Genomic DNA, 8,051 nt, shown 5'->3' on the forward strand with positions numbered 1-8,051 from the left:
CCTGGAGAGGCCACTATTGCACTAGAGACACTCTAAAATAAATTTCTATTTGATCCATAACTAGATGACTACTGACCTGGTTGCATGACTTTTTTTTCTTTGAACAGAAATAAAAGCATAACATTAAACAAAAGCACATAATTATAACAAGTTATACAAAAAAGGACCTTTCAAATCAAAATCCAATACAGAGCTCAAACAAGAAATGACATGAGAAAAGGTACATTCATTGTACGAAGTAGCAAATTTAGCTAAGGTGTGTAATTTATTTTTTGCCACATGTTAAGATGTCAGTAAGTTGGTATAATTAGATTATTACAGGAGGCCGATGCTATTCCATTGAGTCAAACCAGAGATTGTATGTCACTGGCACCTAACTGTCCCCCTACTAACAATTACATGCTACATGTTAAGATTTTAATTAGTTAGTATAATTAGATTATTACAACAGACCAACGTTATTCCATTTACTCAAACCTGAACTGTCCCCCTAATGACAATTAGATGCCAAATGTTAAGATTTTAGTAAGTTGGTATAATTAGATTATTACAGCAGACCAATGTTACTCCATTTATTTAAACCTGAAATCTCATCTCACTAGCACCTAAATTTCCCCTTCATATCCACTTGGGCTACAACCTAAGCCTACTTAGCAAGGGAGACTACAACTTGATTTCCTTCTAAATACACAATTCAGTCAGATGGAGGCAATCATGAAGAAAGTTGCTTCTCTCATCTCTGTGTTTGGCGCCTAAAAAAATGAATAATAGTTTGGAGTGAATTAGATTCTACTATGAGTTAGCAAAAATCATTTTGCAAACCATGAATTAATCCTATGCAATAATGATGAACTATCAATATTAAGTGAAGAGTGGTTATATATTTGAAAAGATTAATCATTTGATTTTTGTAAAAAACCACCCTTGAATTAGGATTGTTCTTTACTTGTGCTTAGGATGCTCAACAATAGTCCTAGATTAAAGGCAAAACCTTCTTCCTCGAAATTATTAACGACCCTCTCACCAACCGTTGACTATGTTAGTTGTACTACAATCCATGCATCAACTGTAGATGTGGAAATTATTATCTTGAGACAATGGTTTGAACAAAAATAATTGTTGTTTAACAAAATAAAAAGAAAAAGAAAAAGAAGAAAGAGATAGAAAAATTGAACAAACGGGTAAATGATAAGACCTTTCAAAGCCATAATCATGATAAATATAAAAAGAATGTTTCAATGTTATGTATGATCTGATAATTTTCACTCCTTATGTAGATTCACATAATAATTAATATATAAGATTCAACATATTTTAAAAAATTAACCTAGCTCTGAGTGAGCAAGCCAACTACTGATATTTAAATACATTTTCCTTGCTTGGCAGCCCTCTAAGTGTCTATCTATCTTAGTTGGCTCTTCCCCAAGCTGGTCTACAACCAAATAAGAGAGAAAATTAGATATTTTAAACATCTGGTTCTTCCTGTAATTAATCTAAGATGACAATTATCGAAGAGAGTATTAATTATTTTTTAGATATTAGGTTCATACATAACACATGATGTTTATTATCTAAACATACATAAAAAGTGAAGAAATTTTTTTGATAATTTTCATACAAATAAAAATTATTTAGAGTTGAGGAGGCAGGAATTACAGCAACAACAATTTTTATGAAGGCAGACTTTACTTTCTAGTGAACAATCTCAAATTAGCTGCCAAGAAGTAATGTTGGTGCCAACTAGAATTTGTGAGGACAAAGAGAAAAACCATTTTAAATTTAAAGCAACCAACAAATTCTTCTTAGCCATCGATTTGAATCAAACAAGTAATGAGCAAATTTTCCAGCAAAGTGAAACAAAAGGATAAAGGTAATGGAATCCAAGAACAAAGTGCAAGAAATGGGCCTTTATTGATAGAAGCTTTTTTTCATCAAGGAATAATCATCACAACATATGTGCTAAAAAGAGGGCATTCCACTAAAACAATACATGTATATGCACGTATTTTGTGGAGTCGATAAATTGTAAACCCTGATTTAGGTTTCTTTTAGGAAGATGGTTAAAAGTCAAAAACTAACTTTTAATCTATTTTTGGTCATATTATCTCTCTATCTTTTTACACAATTTTTTTTTTTTAAAAAAAGTCAAAAAAAAACCAAAAAACTAACTTTTAATCAACTTCTCGAAACAACCCTTAACCATATCAACTTATTTCAAATGTTTTGGTGCCTTCAATGTATCAAGCAAGTTAGGGCTTAGCAAAATTGACTTAATAATATAGGCAACTTAACAATTCACCCAACGGCCCTCAAAAAAATTTGAAAATTGCTTCATGTCAAAAGGTCAATTTTTTTTTTCAACGGAAAAAAATGTTCTGAGATGTCATTACGGCATCCGTGGGCCTAGATCCCGGGATAACCGGTTACCGACCTGATTTAACTCAGCCCATAAGAAAGGACTTACTACCAAAATACCAGTGAAACTCATCAACCCCCTCGAGAGTACAGAGTTACAATTATGATCACTTTCTACATTTTGTACCCACTATAGCATTACTGCCATAAAGCAAATGGTATGGGGACTCCCCAATTTTGAGTCGAGCTGAGGGAGTATAGTGTTATTTGTTTGCCCATCTTTCCAAAATTGAGTATTATTTTGCAAATAAAATTTTTCTACAACAATTTTACTAGGAATGGATTTTTTTATTATTTATAATTTTTCATTGGGTAAATTATATAAATAGTCCCTATAGTTTACACAATGCGTCAATTTAGTTCATACTGTTTCAATTTGCTCGATTTTGTCCCTTCATTTAATGAATTGTGTCAATAAATAACGGTTGTTATGTTTGGTGGATGTAATGTCAAACTATGTGTCAATTTAGTCTATGTAGTTTACACAATGTGTCAATTTGAAAATTAACACATTGTGTAGACTTTCCGTCCACCAAACTTAACAACAGTTATTTATTAGACTAAAATAATGCAATCTATTAAATTAAGTGGCAAAATCGAGTAAATTAAAAAAACATAGACCAAATTTACGTATCGTGTAAACTGCCGGAACCATTTGCATAATTTACCCTTTTTCATTTTAAACTAACATCCATCATCGTGAGTTATAATTTTAAAAAATAATCTTGTTGAGGTTGAAAAAACTGTACATTTTTATTGCTTGCAGATTCATGCAAAATTTATATAAATACCTTAGAGTTATATATTAACAAAATCTTAAATCACTTAATTTTGTTTTTGTATCGTTACATGTGCATATAGAGAGGCCCGTGAGGCGTTGAACAATTGAAGTGAGCTAGAACGCCGGCTGTGGCCCACTCTCCTTTGGGCTTTGGAGTTTGCTCGCTTTGGGCCGCGTCTATTCAAAACCTTAAAATCCCTAAATTCAAAGAGCTCATTTGTTTCATTGATTGACAAAAACAAAAAAGGGACTTATAAAAATAAAAAAGACACAAGTTGTGTTGAATTATAGTTGTCAATCCTGTATCGGTATTTGTCGTTACGTACCATATCCAAGAATTATAGTTGTCAAGCCTATATCAGTATTTGCTGTTACACGTACCATATCCAAGAGAAAACGAAATACAAATAAATTAATACCATTTTAGTTACCGGCCAATTTCGTAACCGGATAATAAATATAATTGCAGTCGAATTAAACGGTATGCAAGCAAAAGTGACTTTATATATATTTTATAGATATATATTATATCAAATATATTATATGATATACGTTGTTGCCATAAGAAAATAAAAAAAATATAACTTTGGATAGTTAAATTATATGCTTAAGTTATTTACTATTAGACAATATTTTTCATACATATATCATATTTTTGCGATAAATCTAAAACGGTACCCGAAAACATATTGGTACCGGTGAATACCATACCAATTGAGAAAACGATAATTTATCCGGTACGGGATTAACAACTTTGGTTTGAATTATGAATTTGGGTAAAGATTTAAAAATGAAAAGAAAAAAGGTGACTAAAATGTAGTTGTATTTTATTCATATTTTACTTACCATTTCATTTTTTTTTTTAAATTTATATCAAAATTCATGATCCAAACACAACATTACAAGCCAATTCTATTGACTAAATTTATTTATCTAGAAGTCTTACTCATTTTTGTCCTCTATCAACATTCTCAAAAGTTGGAATAAAATAAACATTCTAAGACTTACCGATGCATTAAAAAAATATACAAAACTTGTAAATTTTTAACTCTATCACACAGACTTGACTCATAATTTATCCTTAAAAAAAAAAAAAAAAACTCATTGTTCATATTAGTCATAGCATGAATAACATTGATTTTGATGATTTTGTTTTAATTTATATTTTGATTTAATTGAAGAGTTAAATTGTTTAAAATCTTATAATTAATTTAACATTATAATTCATCCTCATTTTGTCTTGTTTATGTTTATTAGAGGCCAAAATTTTAGCTCAAACAAACAAGCAAATAGTAACAGAAGCAGAAGCATTGTTTTGATTTTGCTTTGATGGATTATAATTAAAAACTTATTGTTTGATTAAATCATTATAATCTATGATTCTCTTAGTGTTTAACATGGGTTAGAGACAAAGGCTCACGTTGATAACATGTACATCATCATCCCATCTCCTCAACAGGAAGAAGAAGATGCGCTTGGCAGACAAAACAGAGCACTGAGCTCTGCTCTATATATATATATAGCTCTGATGTGAAGAGCAAAGACAGGGAAATGAACAACGAACCAAGATATTTTCTTATCATTCATCAACCGTATATTTCATCTTCTCTGAGTTATCTAAAGAGGTCTTCATTTGTCTTTCATTCATCCTTCAGAAAACAAACACTGAGCCTAAGCCTTAAGCCTATTTGTCTGTGAGAGCTTATCAGAAAAATCAAAGAGACTTGAGCCAAGAAAATTTCTTTGAATCAATCATTAGTCTCAAACTCATCCTAAGAGTTATGTGAAGTATTCTCCATTCTTGTGTAATTCTTTCTCCTTCAAAATCAGTAACTGAGCCTTATAGTTTTAAGCCCTTTTACTTATGAGAGGTTTATTGATATATCTTCTGAGCTTCAACATTGTATATCTATCTATGAGAGATATTTTTGTAGCTTTCTTTAAAAGCAAAAACACTCAATTCCAATCTTGTAAAAGGTCACTAGCAAGCCTGTAAAGCTATGGAAAATCTGTGGAGGATTGCTCCATGTGTATGAGGTTACTAGCACCCCTATGAAGCTAGAAGCTAGTGGAAAATCTCAAGTGAAGCTTGAGGAGTGGATGTAAGCTTGGAAATAATTATAGCCATTGATTATGCTTTATGGCTCATTATCACAAAAGGTCCTAAAATCCCTACCAAATTAGTAGACAATATTAGTGTGTCCAAAATTGAAGAAGAATTTGATGGACATGACTATAAACTCCTACAAGCTAATGCTAAGGCCAAATATATCCTTGTGTGTGGATTAGATACAAATAAATACAATATGATTTCTAGTTGTGTTACAGTAAAAGAGATTTGGGATAAACTTAAAATGACCTATGAAGGAACTAGTCAAGTAAAAGAATTGCTTATTGATATGCTTGTTCATGATTATGAGCTTTTTAAGATGGAATCCTTTGAATATATTTCTGATATGTTTTCTAGATTTACCAATATTATTAGTACTTTAAAATCTCTTGGTAAATCCTATACTAATGTGGAGCTTGTGAGAAAAATTCTTAGGTCCTTGCCAAAGAAATGAGAAGCTAAGGTTACTGTTATTTAAGAAGCAAAGGATCTAACAAGATTAAGTATTTAAGAACTTTTGGGGTCACTCATAGCTCATGAACTTACAATGATGGATGGAAGTAAAAAGAAAACTAAAGGTATTTGAGGAGAAGATGATGAAAATTGCTCCGATGAGGAAGACAACACAAATAAAGCATCTCATCTATGCTTAATGGCAAAAGAAGATGATGAGTTAACCTTTAACTATGAAGAACTTGAAAGTGCTTTCAATGAATTACATGATGAATTTAGAAATGTTAGTGCTGAAAATTCTATGTTAAAGAAATTAGTTACTTCTCTATCAAATGATGTGGATGTATTGAAAATAGAAAATTCTACTTTGAAAAATAATTTTACATCTATTGCCAATGAGAAAAATATTTTGAAAAATAGGTTGAGGATTTAAACAAAATTCTTGAAATTTTTGAAAAAGAAAAAGAAAACCTCAACAAGCTTCTTGGAAATCAAAAATATGTTTTTGATAAAGTAGGCATTGGTTTTATCAAGAAACAAAAGAACATCAAAACTAATTTTGAAAGGGGTCCTCCTAAATTACTTATGAGAAATGTTCTTGAGGCTAATCCCCATGGACCCAAGAAAATATGGGTACCAAGAAAGAAATCAAGTTATTTTGTAAGAGATATCTCAAAGAACACCAAGGACTTGAAGAGAAGAAGCACAACAAGAATGTTCAATTTTAAGAACAAAATCAGTCCCTACAAGAAGACAAATGATGAAATGAGAATCACCAAGATGAACATGAGAGGTAGTGTATGGGTGAAGATTCCAAAGAGGTAAATGAAAGTATAAACCTCTAACACACCTTTAAGCTTAACTTTTATATGTCTTAAGGTGTGATGTATGTTAAATAGATTGAATTTGTTAATTGATTTCATAAAACCTAAAGTTTGCTAAGTTTGCTATATCATGTTCTGCTTGTTTCGTTTCAAACCATCATTGAACTCAAAATTGAGATTTACACTATATTGACGAATGCTCATTTATAGATGATTCTTGTATTCATTGACTATGTTATATCTTGTCATCCTTTGCAATGAAAAGAAAAAATGAAAATATTTTTTATGAGCATACTCTTATATTTTTGACATCTTATATATGACTACATACTAATATGCTAATTCTTTTTGAGTCATATCTTTATAGAATCAATTTTGATGATATAGCATGTTTTGAGATTGTATACTAACTATATTGTGAAAATTGTGTTTGGTACGTCCATGTACACTTGTGATCTCAAAAGTATGCTTAATATGAAAAATTCATGCTCATATGCTTCACATCAGAATATTTGACTGAGTTATGAAATATTTGATTAGATCTCTTGATCGATGAAAAATCATATGTTTATTGAATATCATGGCATATATCTCATGAAATGCTTTGGAGTGATAAATTGCCAAAACTAACTTGCCTATAGCATTCATGTTTTCTTCCACATTGAGTAAAATGATATATCAAGCTTGAGCATGTAGATTGAACATATTTGATGAAAATGCCTCTTGACAATGTTTGTGTAATAAAATGAGTATGATGCATCACTTTTTGATAGAACAAGGAGCATAAAACTATTTTCTCATGTATAATATGTTATGTACTACAATTTGAAAATTTTGAAAAATAGCATTCTAAACTTTTTACTTGAACTTGGCACCTATTGAATTGTTTCTCATCTTTTGAGTTTGTGATAAGAGGTGATATAGAACAACATTTATTGTGTGTTGTATTTTTCATAAGTATAAAAGTGATTGTTTTATGATTGCAATTTTTGCACAATATCACCAAAGAAAAGGGAAGCACTAACTTAGGGAGAGAAATAATTATGTTAAACCCAATTAAGATGTACTCCTCATGAAAGGAAATTGAAGTCTGAGAAAGTTTTCAACTCTTGAACCAAAGGTATGCTTCCTACACACTCTGGAGCTTTTGAGGTAAAATTTATATGTTCTCTCATATTCTTTGAGCTAATATTTTCATCACAATGATGTGAAAGGGGTTGATTATTCATGAAATTTAAATATGCATCATATGATTTGTAATGAATATTTTTTGATGTTAAATGAAGATAAATTTTGCTTTTGCCTATGCATATGCTTAAATATGTGCTATATATTGATTTCATGATTTTCTAGACATATGACACTACAAGAAATTGCATTTTTCGCAACGCAACAAAATATGTTGCTAAAAGGAAAAACTCGTCAGCAAAAAGTTTCGCCGACACACGGAGCTACGTGGGCAACTCGT

The sequence above is a fragment of the Camellia sinensis genome, chromosome 3 (genome assembly GCF_055761805.1).
Source record: "Camellia sinensis isolate YWXY chromosome 3, ASM5576180v1, whole genome shotgun sequence".
NCBI classification, from domain to species: Eukaryota; Viridiplantae; Streptophyta; class Magnoliopsida; order Ericales; family Theaceae; genus Camellia; species Camellia sinensis.